Source organism: Lissotriton vulgaris, chromosome 10 (assembly GCF_964263255.1).
Source record: "Lissotriton vulgaris chromosome 10, aLisVul1.2, whole genome shotgun sequence".
NCBI lineage: Eukaryota > Metazoa > Chordata > Amphibia > Caudata > Salamandridae > Lissotriton > Lissotriton vulgaris.
The window spans coordinates 179,844,104-179,862,839 of record NC_141698.1 but is presented as its reverse complement, the minus strand read 5'-3'; the positions used below and the strand labels follow the sequence as shown (position 1 = coordinate 179,862,839).

General features: G+C 48.1%; 2 protein-coding genes across 2 annotated transcripts in view; one reads left to right on the top strand and one right to left on the bottom strand.

Annotated features, from left to right (window-relative positions):
• Positions 1-18,052, bottom strand: part of ATPAF2 (ATP synthase mitochondrial F1 complex assembly factor 2) — a 225,168-nt gene extending 207,116 nt beyond the window's left edge. Inside the window, exon 1 of the mRNA XM_086940829.1 lies at positions 17,982-18,052. The gene's annotated coding sequence lies outside the window, so the exon portion shown is untranslated. The remainder of the gene's footprint in view (positions 1-17,981) is intronic.
• Positions 1-18,736, top strand: part of GID4 (GID complex subunit 4 homolog) — a 121,556-nt gene that overhangs the window by 54,181 nt on the left and 48,639 nt on the right. The window lies entirely within an intron of this gene.

The window sequence follows — 18,736 nt, the reverse complement described above, 5'->3', positions numbered from 1 at the left end:
GCCCTCCTTATGCGTCAGTCCCCAAAGTCCAGCGCCTAAGTAGCCCCCCTGTACGAACAGCAGAGTCCATTGCATTATTATTTCCCAGCCCCAAATGTTCACTCCCTCTCTGATACCCAAGCCTGCAAGTGTCTGTGATCTCTCATAGTCCTCCATCAAGGCCGTGATAGTGTCTCCATTTGCCCCACACTCTCCGAAATTTTTTCGGGCAGTCCTTCGCCCGATATGTGACCCTTTCGGCTGCCATGTATAGGTCCATGCCCCTTCTCCATTCCTCAAGCAGCAGAGCATCAGGCGCCCCCCCATTTCCTAGCTATATCCCTTTTGGCCACTACCAGGGCCAGCCCCAGAAAAATCAGGAGTGGGCGTGCTAGGTCGACATCATTGGTCATTCCTAATAGTACTACCTTCGGGTCCGGCGGGATGTCTGTCTCCAGCACCTCCCCCAGTTCAACTAAGACCTCTCCCAATACGTTTGTATGCGGAGACAGGACCAAATAATGTGCAGGAAGTCTCCCCTATCATGACCACAGCGTAGACAGCACGAGTCTGGTATCCTCCCATTCTATAAAGCCGTACTCTAACAAAATATGATCTATGCAGGACTTTAAATTGGATCAAACTGAGGCGTGATTTGATCGCTACCTCTCTACGGTGCATCAGTATTACCCCCCAGTCTACTTCATCCATTTCTCCCACCTCCCGTACCCATGTGTTCCTGAGGCCTTCTAGTTTGTTTGGTCTATTATTCATGATGGTTTTATATGTCAGGGACACAGCTTTCCCCGGGATTTGTTCATGTAAAAGGCGGCCTTCTAGTGGGGCATATTCGTGGAGTGCCTCAAGCGATGGGCCTTCCGCCCTCCATGCATGTCTGAGTTGCATATATTTAAAGAGCTGGGTGTGGTGTAGTCCATACTCCTTTTGGAGCGACGGGAAGGATTGTAACACCCCCTTTTTAATCACATCCCCTAGAGTAGAGATACCAATGGCATCCCACTCCCGGAACCCCTTCAACTTGTGTAATTCCTTCAGCCAGGTGCAGTGCCACAATGGGGTTTGCTTCGTCGGTTTGTGTTCCCACTGTATTGCCATTGTCGCCCTATTCCATGCTCCCAGCGTGATTCTAGTAGCCAGTAGTAATCTGGCCTGCCCCCTTCCTCCATCGATGTAATGAAGACCGCTGTGGCTGACCATCTTGTGTCGTTCTAGTGCATAGGTGGGGTGTGTGGCGGGTGCGTGAAGCCATTCATTTATGGGTGCCAAGTGTTCTGCCCAGTAATAGGCCTCTAGGTCAGGCAAGGATATTCCACCATCGTATTGATGTCTCTGTAAGGTCGAGAGAGCTACTCAAGGCTGCTTACCCAGCCACAGATGGAACCTCAATGCCGCGTGGATGTCTTGAAATGTCTTGCATGGCAGGGGAAAGTATTCATTCTGAAATGCGTATAGAAATCTGGGGAGCGTGACCATTTTAAACATAGCTGCCCGCCCCAGAATCGTCAGTGGGAGTGATTGCCATCTGCTAGCGTCGTCAGAGAAAGTACGTAGGACCCGGCTGATATTACGTTCGTAGGAGAGATTACCATCAGTCGTGGCAAATATTCCTAAGTATATAAACCCTTCCCTAGTTGTTTTCAGTCTCTTGGGCAGCATGGGCCAGTCCTCCCTACCTTGTGCATCGTACATCGTCTACTTGTGCCAGTTAATCTGGTACCCTGAGTCATTCCCATAGCGGTCTAATTCTTCAAACAGTGCCGGTATGGTAGTGTCCGGGTGTGTAACATAGAGTAGTACATCGTCCGCATACAGGGACAGTTTCTCGTCTGACCCGTCCGCTGGCCCCATCCGGAACCCCGTAATTCCTACATTTTGTCTCACTGCACATGCCAGCACTTCAATGGATAGCGCAAACAGGGGGGATAAAGGGCATCCCTGCCTGGTGCCTCGTTGAATCGGGAAGGCCTCCGATAACACCCCATTCACCCTAACCCTAGCGCTGGGGCTGGTATACAAGAGACTGATCTTATGTCGATACTTGGGCCCAAATCCCATGCGCTCCAGCACACTGTCTAGAAAGGGCCAGTGGATAGCATCAACCGCCTTCTCGGCTTCCAGGGAAAGGAACCAGTGGGGCTCAGTCCTGTCCTCCACCTCCCTGAGCCAGTTATGGGTCCGTCTTAGATTGTACCTGGTGCCCCGTTCCGGGATGAACCCCGTTTGATCTAGGTGGACCAACCCTGATACCACCCATCGCATGCGGAGTGCAATCGTCCGCCGGCTTCCCCTGCTTGTAGATCAGGACAATTGTTGCCTGTCTGTGTTCAAGGGGGGAACTGCCCCTCCTTCTCAGCATCAAGGCCTGGGACCTTTCCAGGTCGGAGCTTCGTCAGTGCCCTTACTACTTCCTCCGTTATGTCCCTTACTTCTTCCTCCGTTATGTCTACCTCTACGTCCGCCCGGTCCGATTCTTCAAGCTCCGGAATCGTAATGTGCGCCATGTATTGCATTGCACCCTCTTTTGAGCCCAGGTCACGCGCATCATAGAAGGACCTATAGAATGCAGCCAATGCCTCCGCTATCTCAGCATCTGTCAGCCCATTTCCCCCGATCGTCCTTCACTTTATCTACCCAGCGATCATCTCTCTCTTTCCTACTTAGCCAGGCCAAGAGCCTCCCGGATTTGTCTCCTACATCGTATAGACGATGTAGAGTAGCCAGGGCCTGTGTCTTCGCTTCGCTTCAACCGTCACCAGTTGCCTATACTGAGTTTTCAGATCAGACAGTCGCCTAAGTGTTCTCGGTTCTTTGCTTTGCAGATGTTCCGTTTCAAGTGTCGGTATCTGATTCTAGTTCCTGTACCTCGATCTGGATTTTCTTTCTGTCTTCTGCAAGCCTACAATGGGCCCGGTCTCTAAGTACCACCTTAAGTGCCTCCCAAAGAGTTACCCGGGATTCTACTGTGCCAACATTTTCCGCCAAATAAACACTTACATCTGCTCTCAGGCCCTTGAGTTGTTCTGTGTTCTGTAGGTCCCATGCGGACAGCCTGAGTATCTTGGGTCCCTCCCTCCTTCTCTTGCCAACCTCTATCAATAAGGGGGAGTGATCAGACACTCCGCGCACAGTACTCCGCTGTGTCTGATACCTGCAACGCCTGTCGTGACATAAAAATGTAATCCAGGCGGGAGTACACCTTGTGGGCCCCCGAGAAAAAGGAATAGACCTTGGTGCCAGGGTGGAGCCACCTCCACACGTCCAGTAGTCCAAGCGCAGACATAGAATTGGCCAGCGGTGTCATATGTGAAGGTGTAGCACGGTCTCCTGTCCTGTCCTGCGCAGGGTCCATTACGTCGTTAAAGTCCCCACCGAGGATCTGGGTCGTGTCTGCCGTGTCAAGGAGTATATTAGAGACTCCCCGTAGTGTGCCTGCCTGGAGTTTGGGTGGGGTGTACTCCTTCCTTCTCCATCTACCAGGCACCCCTGCATAGGTTCCTTGGGAATCCACCCAAACCTGTGCTATTGTCATGGGTGGATGTTTTTTAATCAGGATAGCCACTCCTCTAGAGCCCGAAGTGAAGCCCGCGTGTGCCAGGATCCTATACTGCCCCCTCGCCAAGAAGGCGCATTTAGTACCTTGCAGATGCGTTTCTTGGAGAAGAACTACGTCCGCCCCTGATCTTTTAATATAGTTGTGAACCAGTCCCCGTTTAATCTTACAGCCTAGTCCATTTACGTTCCAAGTTAGTATTTTAAGGCCATCTTTAGGCCCAGTCACTCCCAGGTCTTGCATTGTGGGCAGTTAGGATTCCATGCCCATGACAGGCTTTGTGTTCTATCGTGTGCTTGTACTTGACCAGTGCATGACAAAACAAACTTCCTCCCCCCACCCCTGCCATCTCTAAACTCTCGGAAACCAAAAACACCCACAACTCCCCCCCCCCCCCCCAACCCCCCCCTCCCTCCCCTGCAGCCCCAGCTTCCACATAACCCGGGCTACCGGCGGAGAGCGTCTGTCGCCCACCCTTAGTTCCCCCCTACAAACTTACGATTGCACCGTAGTGAGCGGGATGCAACCCCTCCCGCCTAATCAGTCTGCAAGGCAAAGTGCCTAATGTAAACAACAAACGTAAAGAAATGTATAAAGGGGTGTGTGTAACTTGCGTGCCCCTTCTACGATTAGCTGCAGTGCCATAGATTAGTCCTGTCCCCTTTTCAGAAATGCGAGTCTTGAGTCTGTCGGGCTCTCCGGGAGGCCGCTCGCCGCCTGTTGCAGCTCATGTATTGCCTTCTCCAGAGGATGTAGGGATTGATCGGTCACCTCCTCTTCCCCCGAGGTCCGGTCGCCTGTGTCGTCTTCTTCCTCCGTGTCATTGTGGTCGATTAAGCAGTTGTATCTGGATCCAGACGTCTCCTTTGCCCCGCCGATGCTGCTGGAGTCACCCTTCTTCGACCCTGTGTGCTAGGTCCCGGATATGGGGTCGTCTGTGTGTGCCTCCTACTCCGTGGTTTCTTTATCCTTTGGGTTTTAGGTGGATTCCGGCGGAAGCCAGCCGCCGCCATCTCTTCCCCGAGCCTGCGGCCTTCCTCTACAGCTCCTTGTAGTATAGGTCGTTCATCCAGCCATTGCCATGCCTCCTCTGGTCGGTTGAAAAAGTGCGTTCTCCCTTCATACAGTACTTTTAGCTTCGCCGGGAAGAGTAGCATGTACCTTAGGTTTAAGTCGCTCAGCTTTGCCTTTATCGTGTCATAAGTACGTCTCTGTTTCTGGACCTCTTGGCTGTAGTCCGGGAAGATTATGTTAGTGTTTTCCAACCGTATCTCCCCTTTCTTCCTGGCTTCCTGCAAAATAAGGCCTCTATCCGCGAAGTTGAGGAAGCGCGCAATTATCGGTCTTGGCCGTGCCCCCTCCGGTGGTCTCGCCAGCAACGCCCTGTGCGCCCTTTCGATGATTAAGCAGTTCGAGAATCGCGCCTGTGGGAATGTTGTCTTTAGCCAGGAGTATGTAGGCCGCCACGTCCGTCCCCTTAATGCCTTCTCTGAAACCTCCGAAGCGAAGGTTATTGCGTCTCGCTCTGTTTTCCGCATCGTCCACCTTCCACAGCAGTTGCCGGTGCGATGCCTGAAGTGCCGCCATTTCCTTTTGAAGAGTGGTAATAGAGTCCTCCGCTTCTCCAATTCTTGTTTCCGCCGTCGTCACCCACTCCGTGAGGTTCCGAAAATCTTGCCGTAGGAGGAGCACCTCAGAGCCCACCTCTCCTATCTTGATCTCCAGAGCTGCCCTCGAGTCTTGTATATCCGTTCTGGATGCATGTATCGCTTCCAGCAACATGGTGGTGTCGGATCTCGCGCTCTTGGCCGTAGGAAGTGTCTCCCTTGGTTGGCGGGCCGTGGCAAAGTTGTCAATAGTTTTCTGCCATGTGGACCTAACCACTGGGTCTTTTTTCCCCATCTTGAGCGTCTTTATAAGTGTCCAGATGGCGCGCTGGTTGTCCTCGCGTCGCCCACGCAGGAATGTCCTTACAGATGTCAGGGTAGGAAGTGCGTAGATATCGCCCCTTCAGCCGCTCTGTCCGTTCCTCCCTGCACACTGAGGTCCCCTCTCGTTTCTGGCACTCTGGGGTGTGGGGGGGGGGGGGTAGCTCGCCGTCCCCCAGCCAGCCTCTGGCTCTGCTCTAGTAGTTCTTGTGTAGTAGGTGGCACCCCGGGGACCCTTTCCACCCCTGCAGGAACTTCGCCGTTTCCCCCACATTTAATTTCAAATCGTAGGGTTCACGCACTCCTCCAGGTGGTGCGCAGTAATGGCTCTGCCGTCAGCCACGCTTCGGGGGCTCTCCGATGCCGGGCCTCCTGGTCACTCTGGGCCGGCCCACTCGATATACCTGCCGCACAGCACCCCCTCTCACCGGTATGGTCGTTTGTGCTGGGTGAGGGGCTCAGTGTAGCCGGCAAAGCAGCTATGGCCCTCTCTCCTCCCAAAGTCCGGTGGAGCCACCAACAGTACCCCGGGCCGGGGCAATGCTCAGTCCTCTATCGCGTGGCCTGTCCCGCCGCCACTTCCCCTGCCTTGCCTTTGATGCCTTTCTCTGCTGCCAAGGATCGTCTTGATGAGGAGGGATACCTGCAGACCGCCGGGGTGTTCTTGAATCTCCAGCAGCCGGCAGGCGGGGACTCCGTTCTGGCTCTCCACTGGGGGGGGAGGAATCTCCCCCAGTGTGTGTTGCGGAGCTTTCAGGGGCTGCAGTCAGGGCTCCGGCGTGTTTCGTGGAGCTCCCGTTGTTAAGGAGCTCAGTCACTGGCGAGCAGGGCGCTGTCCAAGGGCCCCCAGCGTTTTGTCAATTTTTCGGTGCACCCCAGCCGTTGGCAGGTTCGAGGCCGGGATGAAACTCCAGCAGCGCTCGCACCTACATCGCGGCTCTGGCCGCCATCTTGGTAAAGTTCCCGGGCGCCACCGAGAGCCCGAACGCTGCAAGGTGCCTCTCCCCTGGTCCTTGCTGGGTACGATGGCACAGCTCCTCGTCTCCCTAAATGTCCCCCTTACCGGAGCAGCAATTAGTAGGGTGGGGAGCCGGGCTCTACCTCACTCGATGCGTTCCACCGGCGACGGCCGCCATCTTGCCACTGTCTGGTCCCCCGAGCGGTTGCTAACTGGCCAGTTTTCTTCAATTGTGCACCGCTTTCCCACAATTTCTAGTCCATTACGGGGTCTTGGACCTCTATAGACTGCACTACTTACTTTTGGTACAGCGGGACTGTGTTGAACGCCGGATCATGGAGCAGCTCATCGGGAGCTCTTCTGAAGCACGTCTTAGCCGGCCATGCTGTTGGCCACGCCCCCTCCAATCAAAGCATTAATGAAGGATTAAAAAGAATAATCCCTCCCAGGCTGCCACCTTCTCCTGTATGGAACTTAAATTTGGTCCTTACGAGACCCATGTGACCCCCTTAGAGCCTCTGCATAAATGTGAACTGCAATTTCTCACATGGAAAATTGCTTTCCTAGTTGCCATCACCTCTCTCAGAAGAGTAAGCGAAATACAATTGTTCACTATACAAGAACCATTTTTTCAAATACATACTAATAAAGTGGTTCTCAGATCTAATCAAATTCCTCCAAAGGTTATCACACCTTTTCATTTAAACCAATCTGTAAAGTTACCTGTGTTTTTCCAAAACCCAGACTCAGTAGCAGAAAGGGCTTTACACACGTTAGATGTTAAAAGAGCTCTGCTATACTACATAGATAGAACTAAATCCTTTAGAAAGACAAAACCATTGTTTGTATCTTTCTCTCCTCCACACAAAGGCAACCCTATCTCTAAGGGTGGGATTGCCAGGTGGATTGTTAACTGCATACAGATATGCTATCAAATAGCTAAACTCACACTAACAGTTCCTCCTAGAGCACACTCCACTCGCAAGCTAGGTGCCTCTATGGCTTTCTTAGGAAATATACCATTAGAGGACATATGCAAGGCAGCAACATGGTCTACACCACACCTTCACTAAACACTATTGTGTTGATGTGCAAGCCAAGCAGCAAGCTGCAGTAGGCCAGGCTGTCCTTAAAACATTATTTCAGACTACTGCAATTGATACAGGCGACCACCGCTAGGGGAGACACTGCTGTACAATCGATGCTGAGTGTACGATCTGCAGCTCATATGCCTCGAACGGAAAATGCTGCGTACCAGTATGTATCTGTTCTTGGCATGTAGAGCTGCAGATTCGTACACGCCCTCCCGCCTCCCCGGACCTGTATCCATTCCAGTTCTCATCTTACTTAGATGCACAAGCATGGACATCCATTTTTTTCTTACTGTATTTTTACTAACTCCATCATTTCCCATCATGGCGAAAAACCATCTAAGGATGGAGCCGATGCCCATGCGCAGTATTGTCCAAGGGAGGAGTCACCTATATCGTGACTACAAAGACTTCTCCAAGAAGACAACAACCTGCAATCATCCGAGCCCAACACCAGGTGGCGATCTAATGTAAGTGTACGAATCTGCAGCTCTACATGCCAAGAACAGATGCATACTGGTAAGTAGCATTTTCCTTTTTGTGTGGTTATTCCAACATAGAACAGGCCACAAGGGCAGGTTAGAAGGTATATTATATTCTCACTGTTGCAGTTAGTGATCTTAAAATCCAAGGTCCGCCTGTCTTAATGTCTACTTCCTTTGTAGTTTTAGTAAACTGACATGCTACACCATTAACACACGGGTAGTGGCCCTCCGGCTGGTCAGTGTCCCTTAATGTCGTTTGGGTCTTAGCTTTATGTAATTGTGTTTTTGTATGGACCAATTTATCATATATGCTTGTGTTTGTTTTGAAGGCAAAAAGTGGTTAGGACCATTGTTTTGTGCCCTCAATCAGGATGCTCCAGTTTTTTCATATGATTTTTTGGACTTTGTTTAAAATCTGTGTATATGTGGTAATGCACACGATCCTGTTCTAGGTTTTCTGTGGTTTTCTAGTAGTGTCTCGCGGTGGTGGTTTCATTCTCTTTTCTTGGCTTTTTTTTATCATTTTCCTCTGGTAATGTCTTGTTCAGTTTTTTTCCTAATGTATTCGCCTGTGCTTCATAGGTCTTCAAGGTGGAGCAATTCCATCTCACATGTAGGAACTGCCCAATGGGGAGGTTTTGTCAGAGCGATCTCGGCTCTAAACTATTATACAATAGTAGGCTGTTTTTGGTGATTGCCTTGTTGTGAAAGCTTGTTTTATTCCTTCTTGGTCCATAGTGATTACCAGGTTCAGAAAAATTGCTTCCTCCCTACTTATGTTAACTGTGCATTTCAAATGTCTGTCCTTTGTATTGAACCATTTAGCAGATTCAGTTGCATGTAATTGCTGCCATGCCATATTATCAGCACATCATCGATGTACCTCCGCTAGAGTTTAATCTGCTCTCTGTTGGGGTTTTCTGGGTTGATAATGTAGTCTATCTCAAATTGGTGCACATACATACATGCCATACTTGGCGCAAATATGCCTCCCATCAATGTGCCACGCACTTGATGGTATGCTGTTACCTCGCATTCAAACAAATTCTCAGTTTGAGCTAGTTCCGCGCATTCAATGACAAAATGTTTAGATCATTAATCCCCATTCCGTCTCCTGCAGTATATGTTCAACCACTTCCAATGTGCGCCTTTAAGGAATACCGGTGTATAACGCTTCAATGTCCATTGTGATAATCAAGTCTTCAGTGGTGTTGATTTTGGTGTCTCGAACCAGACAAAGTAAGTCCTTTATGACCCTTAGATAGGAGGTATATGTCTTAAATATCGGCCAGAGGAACCAGTTGCAAAATTGTGACCAGGGTTTTTTAATTGACCCAATACCCAAGACTAAAGGTCTACGAGGAGGTGGCATTCTGTTTTTGTTAATCTTTATAAGAGTGTAGAACCTTGGTGTTCGAAGTGTCAGCAACTAGGAAATCTGCCTCATATTTTGTAATCCAATCTTGCAGGAGGCCTTCCTCTACCATAGATTTGATTTTGGTTGTTAGTCTCATTGTAGGGTCTGCCTGTAGGACTTCATAGTTCTCTCCATCAGATGGTTGCAACCCTAGAGTGTGACTACAGGGGTCCCTAAACCCTCTTTCCATGGGGCACTAAAGACCCTATGTTGGGTTAAGGTTGTGGGCTGGTCTCACAATTGATGTAAAAACAAATGTTTTACTACTACCTCAACTCGCAAGTAGGACCCTACTTGGATAGAGAAGGGTAGGTTGCGGGATAGAAGATGGAAAGAGAGAGTCTCCTTCCACGTACCCAAGAGGAACCTCCGCTCTGCCGACCTTGCCCTCGCAGAGACCCCACCCCCCCCCTGCATCCGCAGAACCAGAGCAGGAGAAAGAGCTTTCTCCTACTTCGCAGCCAAAGCTTGGAACGAGCTACCGGTCAACTTCAGGCACTCGCCCACCCTGCACACCTTCAGGAGGAACCTCAAGACCTGCCTCTTTGCCCGAACCGGAGCTGCACTCCCCTCCCCATCGCCTTGAGACCCTCACTGATGAATAGTGTGCTTTATAAACCCCTGATTGATTGATTGATATTTATATAGCGCTTGCCCCATCTTGATTGGGTTTTGAAGCGCTTTCTTGGTGAGTAGCATAAGGATTACTGTTGAATTAGTATGGCGAAACATGGAAGTAATTTCAGTGGTGGATATGGTAGTCAGTTATTTGAATTGAGAAGGGTTGGGGAGAGGTAGAAAAAGGAACAAGGTTTGCATTTATATAACGTTGGTAACCCTGATGGGGTGTTGAAACGCTTTATTGGCGTGTAGCACGCTACTCTGTATCATCACTGGAACTGGCTGCCTTGACAGGTTTGCCACCCGTCTGCCAACAGTGTGTTGGCGCACCACTGCGTGTTTGAAAAGATAATTGCATAATTGCCCTTCGTTTCAGATGTGGCATAATGCACAGCAGCAGGCTAAAGCATTGCCCCCAATGGAGTAGCAACAAGCATGTGCAATGCAATAGGTCTCGCATTTGCAAAAGCCTACACCAACGGTATTGCAAATGATAATGCCCTTTATTTATCTGTCTTGTTATTTAACCATTAAATAAAAGGCACTTAAATGCCAATTGCTCAAACTCCGGCAAATGCAAGACCTATTCAAAGAAGCCGCCTCCATTGTCCAAGCTGCTCGGAAAGTGAAAGCGAGCATGGCGCTCTAAATGTTGCAGGAAAGCATGTGGTGCCTGCAGTAGGAGAAACTCATTGAAGAAAGAAGTGCTTAAAGACTAAGACATACAGTGTAACAGAAGTAAAAGGGCCTGTCCTCGTGGGAGGCTCCACCTAAAAAGACACTATCACAATGCTGAAAAGAAGTATTGGCGAAGCCAGGCATTAAGGGATTATTGTATTGTATTTATATAGTGCTTACTACCCCTGACGAGGCGTCAAAGCGCTTTTCTGACGGGTAGCACGCTACTCTGGGACTCATAGAGGATTAGTGTTGAATTAGTATAGTGAAACATGCAAGTACATTTTAAGTGGTGGATAGGTTGGTCATTTATTTGGATTTAGCATGATAGCAGAAGGATAGAGGAGAAAAAAAGGTTTGTATTTATATAGCGCTTTCTACCCCTGATGGGGTTTTGAAGCGCAAGTAGCACACTACTCTGGAACCCATGAGGATTAGTGTTGACTTAGTATGGTGAAACATGAAAGTAATTTTAGTGGTGGATATGCTAGTCAGTTATTTGTATTGAGAAGGGTTGACGAGGGGTAGAAAAGAGGGAAGAGTTTAGAAAGGTTTGTATTGGGGGATCGGTATAGTAAAAGAGGTGTACGATGATGCAAGGAGGGGTAGAGTAGGAGAGAGTCTAGAAAGGGTTATTTTGGGGATCATAGTAGTGGTATGGTGTTTGGGGTTAAACGAGAGAGTGGATGTAGAGGATATATTGAGCGAAGAATAGGCTGAGAAATAGGGAAGTGCATTGGAAATGCTAAATTAGAAGAAAGTGATAAATATATAGATCCATAAGTACATTGAAAGTATATAGATGCATAAAGGAGGTATGTATATTGGGCAGCATTTCTGGCCCTGGTCGGTCTAGAACAGGCTCAAACAGACATCTGCCCTTGTCCGCTCCGCCCTTAGCCTCGACGCCTGGGCTGAGACGCCCTAACCCTGGCCTTTTATAGCCCTAGTAATCAGGTGACCCCGTCAGCCAATGGGAACCCTAGCCCTAACACTATCCAATCACAACACTAGCCCTAAAAAATCTAGAACCTATAGGAGACCAGGAACTTACAGCCAATCTTATCCCTAGTCAAAGCACCCAATCAGTTCAAAACCCTTGATCTCCACATACAATAGAGGCCCTAGCCCTACCAGTAGTCCCAACCCAAGTCCAAGCAGCCAATGGCACAGGTAGCCCTAGTCCCTACTTAAAATAGAAAGCCTAACCCTACTCTTAGTCCAGCAATCAATCCAACCAGAAGCCCTAATCGCTACTTCCAATTTAAGGTCTAACCATAGCCATAGTCCCACTTAACTCCCAACAACCAATAACATAGCAATCCCTAGTCCCTACTTCCAGTAGAAAGCCTAACCGTAGCCCCAACCCTACAATTATTAAATCACAGACCCATAAACCAAAATGGACCCTCAAATACCCAACCAATGAGGACATTAACCCTAATCCAATAGAAACACCAGATACAACCACCAATCAGTGTACACATGTACCAACCACTAGCAGACCATATAAGGTCCCAGCGACTTCAGACAAGGTTTGCTAGCCAGGGAGTTGGAAGCTACTTCTCCTGTTCAGAATCTCCTAGGAGGCCGACAGGCTCAATCCACACTTTGGACTTCTGCAGGTAAATACCTCACTAACTTGAAATCTAACCATACTGTTTGAATAAAACGTTACTCCCTCTCCTGGCCAAATAACGAAGTGCACAGTGCCTAGTAAACACAGTTTAAACAGCTCACAGAAGCACCCTCTGGTGTAGAATATCCCTGTTGCTGGGGGAGGGGGGGCAGGGGGCTGGTTTCACTGTCTTGTGAACACAAAATGGTGGCTGGAGGAGTACTGTTTTAACATACAGGTCTTAGCACAGAGCAAAGTAGAAATTTGGAGGGAAAATGGAATTGTCATTAGGAATGAGAGGGATAAACTACAGAGGTTGGACTGCAAATCCCACAATTCAACACGTTGAATGGAAGCAATCCTAGGCAGGGAAACCACAAGTTTGAAACACAAAACAGCTGATAAAATATGCAATCACAGGCAAGTTAAAACTGCAATTTTAAACTGTAACAACCACAGGCAAAGACAGTAATCACAGTAGGGGAAAATCGTTTTTTAAACCACGATTCTTTTTGGGAAGAGGCGGCACTAGTCTGTCTCCTTACCACTTCCTGGACTCTGCTCACTGCAATCTGGTGCACAGGTAGGCTGCATCTCACAAGATGGAGGAGCATAATTTGGGGTGCACCCAGCAAGGCCTTAAGGGGCCTGGGCAGGTGTGAGGGGAGGGCTCAGGGTTGCCTGGTAACTGAATAGCCAGTGGTCTGCTGGACTGGGGGTGGGGGCTTGGGAGCTGCTTCTCCTGTTCAGAATCTTCTAGGAGACAGACAGGCTTAATCCACACTTTGGACTTCTGCAGGTAAAGGCCTCACTAACTTGAAATATAACAATACTGTTTGAATAGAACTTTACTCCCACTGCTGGCAAAAAAAACGAAGTGCACAGGCCCTAGTAAACAGTTTGAACAGCTCACAGAAGCACCCTCTGATTTAGAATATCCCTGTTGCTGGGGTGGGGAGCAGGGGGACTGGTTTCACTGGCTTGTGAACACAAAATGGTGGCTGGGGGTGCACTGTTTTAACATACAGGTCTTAGCACAGAGCAAAGGAGAAATTTGGAGGGAGAACGGAATTGTCATAGGAATGAGAGGGATAAACTACAGAGGTTTGGCTGCAAATCCCACAATTCAACACGTTAAATTGAAGCAATCATGGGTAGGGAAACCACAAGTTTAAAACACAGAACAGCTGAGTAAATATGCAATCACAGGCAAGTTAAAATTGTAATTTTAAACTGTAATAACCACATGCAAAGATAGTAATCACAGAAGGGGAAAATCTTTTTTAAAACAACTTTTGTTTTTGGGAAGAGACCGCACTAGTCAGGGTTGCCTTGTAACTGAATAGCCAGTGGCCTGCTGGCTGGGGCTGGGGAGCTGCTTATCTCATCCCAAATATACAAGACCAGAGTGTACTCTCGGTTTGCATATTTTTAAGAATGCTGACAATACCTGAGCACTGCTGTCTGACAACATGGGGGCCACTTTCCTTGAGCCCAAACCTGGGTAAGAGTCTTAAGACCACTGAAATGCTCGTTGTGCGGTGCCATTTATCACTTAGGAAGTGTGTGTCGGAGGGTGTCTGCCTCTTCAGTGTCACATTTAAGAAAACATATTACTAGTGTGCAAACAGTACGACAGGCCCAATGTCATATATAGTTTTAAACAAAAGTCTTCCGGACCTGGGCTCCGGAGCGGGGACTTTTGGAAAGGCTTAAGGGAGAACATATTGTAAATATAAACCACTTGGAATAAATAAATAATTAAATCATACTGGGGAAAAAAACTGTGTTCGCTATTTAAGGGCAGAGTCGTGTTAGCAACACAGTAAACAAATGTGCATGCTCTTGTTTTCAGCAGCCCTGATTCGAGTCCTCCGACTTTTTCGACTGTGGACTTAATTCTCTAAACCATTCGAGTTAAAGGACTCAGTCCCTTACCCGGCGAGCCCCTTCGCCCCGCCCCACAGGTTGTTTTGTTATGGGTCATTTTGTTGTCTACTCAATACGTTTTGAACCCTTGCCAGTAGCGGGTACTTGACCCACCCACGTGAATGAGGTACCATTTGTTTTTCAAATCTTTTTTTATTGAGGATACAAAGAATACAAATGATACGAAAATACAAATAATGCAAAAACACACAAAATATAAAAGATAAGACATCAACAAGTACACAATAAAGATCAAATACTGGTTCACAATGAGTACAAAAGCAAATTGAGGCATATGGATGGCATAACGTATATTGGGAGACAGGAGATAATGTGTAGTTGGACACATGTCAAGCTGAAGGCAGATGATGATATGCCTAGCAAACATTAATATTTGAGTAATTAAAAGGTGCGTGCAGTGGATTCTAGATGTATTCTTGATAAATGGAAGTATTCGTCTCACCATCCATATATAAAGTATTGGAACCGTGCATTAAGGGAAGGTGTGAGGGGGGGGGGGGGGGGGGTCAGGCAGCAACAACATGGCATTAAGCATTATGTAAAGAGTAAGAGGACTGCGAGCTCGCATAACTGGCACAGATGTACAGTATGTTACAGGCGTAAAGCGAGGCAAATTGTCTAAGGCGGATCGTAACGTAGTTCCAACAAATCTAGTAAACTCCGCAATTTGGTATGGGGTTTTTGCCAAGGGGATGAATGGATGGCGTCATTGTCAGCTCCCCTCAGGGACGCCAACCATTCCTGCCAGATTTTAAAAGATACATCTGAAGTATTCTTCCATTTGCTGAGTACTACTTGCATGCAAGTGTCATCATGAGGTCCAGCAGGTGTCTGTCATGGTCTCTTGCTATGTTCGGATCAATCGGCCCTAGCAGGACATACGCAAATTCCCTGGGTGGTTTATAGTGGAAGGTATGGTGGATATGATTACAGATCTTATCCCAGAACTTTTGCAACAATGGGCAATAAAAGAGCATGTGCGCAAGGTTGCCCACCTCTGACTTGCAGTTCCAACAGAGCGGGTTCTCTGAGTTTGAAGAGTTTTTCCGGAGTCCAATAAGACCTATTAACCTAAATTTAGTCTGCGACAATATCGGCGATATTTTATTGCAGAAAGGTGTGAGGTGGATTTTATCCCAGTCAAAAGTCACCTTGGAGGAATTAGGTTCGTTTTCCCAGTCTCGTTCACATTTTCTATGTGTTTTTTGAGGCATAGGAGACAGAATCTTATACATTTTAGAAACCATATGGCCCAGTGACATGAGTTGTGTTAGCTTATGGCATATTGTAGGATTGCTTGGTTGAATGGCTCTGGCAGATAAGAGTGCTTTGAGGCGTAGGAATTTGTAAAAGTCAAGTGGTTGGAGATTGAGTCTATTTTGTAAGGTGGCAAAGGTTAGGGGTGTGGATCCCTCAAAAACATCTTGTAATAAGTTCATTCCTTTCTTGGACCAATCTTCCCAGAAGAGGAGTTGGCCTTCATCTTTTATCGCCGGGTTAAGCCAAAACGATGTAAGTTTGGATTTGGAGAACTTTATTTTTGCCTTAGTGTCTCTCTAGGTTGAGGAGAGCCCTTTTAGTATTAAGAAATACATACTTAGAATGGGGAAAGGTACCATTTTTATCGGGAGACCTGTGGGAACGCTGGGTGGTAGGAAATTTGTGGATCCACACAGGTTCCAGAATTTTTCCACACAAAATTTTGAGAAAAGTGATTTTTTTTTTCCCAGCTAAATTTGAGGTTTGCATGGGGATTCTGGGTGGAAAAATGTTGGGCGACCCACGCATGCCATACCTCGCTGGACTCCCCCCGGGTGTCTAGTTTTCAGAAATGTGTGGGTTTGGTAGGTTTCCCTAGATTGCCGCCGAGCCCGGGACCAAAAACTCGTGGGACCCCCCTTGCAAAAAACCAGGTTGGTTTGTGATAGGTAATTTTGATGTCGCCTCAATACTTTTTGGGCCCTTGCCTGTCGCGGGTACTTGACCCAACCACACAAGTGAGGTACCAATTTTGAGGTACCAGTTTTCTCGGGAGACTTTGGGGAACGTGGGGTGGGTGGAAATTTGTGGGTCCACGCAGATTCCAGAACTTTATCCACAGAAATGTGAGGAAAATGTTTTTGGGGACAATTTTTAGGTTTGCAAGGGATTCTGGGTAACAGAGCCTGGTGAAAGGTAGTCAAGTCACCCCATCCTAGATTCTCCTGGGTGTCTAGTTTAAAAAAAAATGTATATGTTTGCTAGGTTTCCCTAGGTGCCCGCAGAGCTAGGGTTAAAAAACTACAGCTAGGCCCTTTGCCAAAAAGGGTCATTTTTCACTGTGAAATTGTGGTGTCCATGTTGCATTTTGCGTAGTTTCTTGTCGCGGGCACTAGGCCTACCCACAAGTGAGGTACCATTTTTCTCAGAAAATTTTGAGGAACGCGAGGTGGGTGGGAATTTGTGGATCCACGCAGATTGCTGTCTCCCTCTGCCCAGGGTTCCGCAATGCAGGTCTTTGCACAGGACAAGGTGCCCTCTTCCAGAAGCGTTGGTGATGCCTGTGCAGTGCATGATGTCTGTATCTTTGAAACCGTGCATGAAGTCTGTATCTTTGAAACCGTGCACTCTGCCCAGGGCGCTGTAATGCCGACATGAGGCCTGTGTCAGGGGCATGTGCACTCCACTACTGAACACACAAAGGTGTGTTACATCAAAAGAATCGTATTGGTTATGGCACAAACATTAAGGGGGTCCTGCCATCTAAACAATAGATGGAATAGGGTGAGAACACGTGTACATGCTTAAGCCTGATAACAGATGCATTCTAAACGTTCAGAAGGCACATAGGCTCTAACTTAAGAAAGCAGTGCGATTTCTCTGGAAACTAAACTTACAGCACCAGCCATTCCACAAAGATCTACACATAACTTAAATAGTCAGGCTTTAAACAGGCTCTCCATCAGGTTAAACAGAAGTTAAAGACTCTGCCTCACACAGCAAAGCTATCCCTCAGGTTACACAAAAATAAAAAACACAGGCCTCACACAGCAGAACTATCCCTCGGGTTATAACCAACACTGCTCATTCTTCAGACAACAGAGCTATCGCTTAAGTTAGACAAAGTTTACAGGCCTAGTCTTCACAGAGTAAAGCTATCCCTCGTGACACGGAAACTACAAGTTCACGTTCCAGACGGCACAGCTATCCCATACACACAGGCCTAAAAAGACAGAGCTATTCTGCAGGACACAGAGCAATAGTCTGCATAAGACATCAGAGCTATCCTGCATATAACAGAGCTCAAAGGCTATAACTTCAGACTGGGGAACTATCTCTCAAGTTACAAAAACATTGCAGGTGTTGGCTTAAGAAAGTAGAGTTAGCCTCAAGACCATACAGGATTAGGCCTCCAACAGCACAGCTAGCTCTCATTCCACACAGAACCTACAAGTCCAGGCCTCACTTAGCATAGCGATACCCCGGGGGTCTCAGAAGTTACACGAGGAGGCCCCAGACAGCTGAGCCATCCCCCGGTTCCAGAACTCTACAGCAGATCCGCCAATCCAGGGATTAATGCATCAGAACATCCTCTCAGATCGCACAGTTCTGATCACATGCCAGGTAAAGGCAACACAGATCAACATTGCTAGCTATCTGCCCAGGATCACACCAAGTGTCCGCACTGTCACTGGGACCTTCTCACCTGAAACCCAGTCCATTGCATAGGCTGTCCACTCTGTACCCTGCCCGTCCTGTTCTCAGACGCTGCAACATGAAATGCCAGTTTTCAGAGCTCGCTCTGTGGAGTGGGTGCAACAATGCCCACACACAAGGCCATCGCTCCAGGAGGCACAGCATTTAAACTATGTACACATTGCATTCTTCGAATGATTTACGTAGGTAAACACAGCTCCCAGCTCCACTGCAGATGCTCGGTGCGCTCTGAGGCAGAACGGGGTTTGCCAGTATTGTTCAATCCGGGCAGGGCACATCAGTGTTTCAGTGCTATCTCCGGGTCAAGGCTGCCCCAAAAAAGTAGCCCCGCGAGTTAACTTGGACATCATGCTGTGTGCCCAGGGCAGTGCCAGGCCCTTGTATTCTCACGTCTTGCAGAGCCATAAATCCATATCTGGTATGCAGTGCTAATAGCAAAATGGTGTCCCTTCCTCCTTATACATCCCCTCCCCACAGTATGCAAGTCTCCCATTTCTCAAACATAACAAACGGCCTTGGGCTCACCAAGGGCCCCCTAAAGAGTTAAAGACCCCGCCCCCTTCACATAGGTTGTTGCTTGGAGGGGCCTGACTCATGTCCCTACCGGGGTGTTTTTTTGTTCTGTTCTTTTTAACTCTTCTTAAGAATGTACCAGTGCCATTAATGTCGGCACAAAGCCAGACTGCTGTCTCCCTCTGCCTAGGGCTCTGCAATGCCAACACAAGGCTGCAGGTCTGTGCACAG